Below are 865 nucleotides of genomic sequence, written 5' to 3'. Positions count from 1 at the left end.
AGCTTCCCCCCTTACTTACCTAGCAAAACAAGGTAACTTAACCACTTAATTTGAATGAATCTATGGTGGAAATGAGGTGAAAAAGAGGAGGCACCCAAGACAAGGAGGAGGCGGTGGAGAGAATGAAGTGGGGAGAAAGTGAGTGTGGGAGGAGAGGCTGTCCAAAATATCTTGTTGCTGCCCACTTACTAATGGCGCACCAGCAACAAATGCGCCATTAGTAATCCAGGTTACTAATGGCGCACCCCCTGATGGTGCGCCATTAGTACTTTTGCAAAAAAAGGAATAAAAACAATAATAAAAAAATAACATTAGTGGCGCACCTTCTGGCTGGTGCGCCATTACTAGTTACAACTAGTAATGGCGCACCACCAGCGGATGCGCCATTAGTATGTTTGGACAGGCGCACTAGTTCAAAAAAAAATTGGTACTAATGGCGCACCGTGGGCAGGGTGCGCCATTAGTAGTTTCAACACTAATGGCGCACCACATGTCTGGTGCGCCATTAGTGTCAATTCCATCTATAGCCCTTTTCCTAGTAGTGGAGGGGCCATCACGCGTGCTCTCCTCTCAAGTCTGTGTGTTGCCACGGGCCAAAAAAATTATATATAGAGATAATTCCATTGAAATAAACTATAATGCATCACGTGGATGTTGCATGCGACTTATGATTGTATTGCTATAAATATCGGTTCTTCTAATACATATTTTCTCGTCCCATGTATAAATACACTGCATGAGTTCAACGTGTAAAAAAGACAGTGACATAAAATTCTGCAATGAATGAAAATGCACTTCGTTTAGAGTGTACGTAGCTCTATGAGTTTTCAAACTCTTTCAACAACAACATCTTAGGGAGATGAAG

This window comes from Triticum dicoccoides, unplaced genomic scaffold (genome assembly GCF_002162155.2).
Source record: "Triticum dicoccoides isolate Atlit2015 ecotype Zavitan unplaced genomic scaffold, WEW_v2.0 scaffold3843, whole genome shotgun sequence".
NCBI classification, from domain to species: Eukaryota; Viridiplantae; Streptophyta; class Magnoliopsida; order Poales; family Poaceae; genus Triticum; species Triticum dicoccoides.
This window is presented reverse-complemented; position numbering follows the sequence as displayed.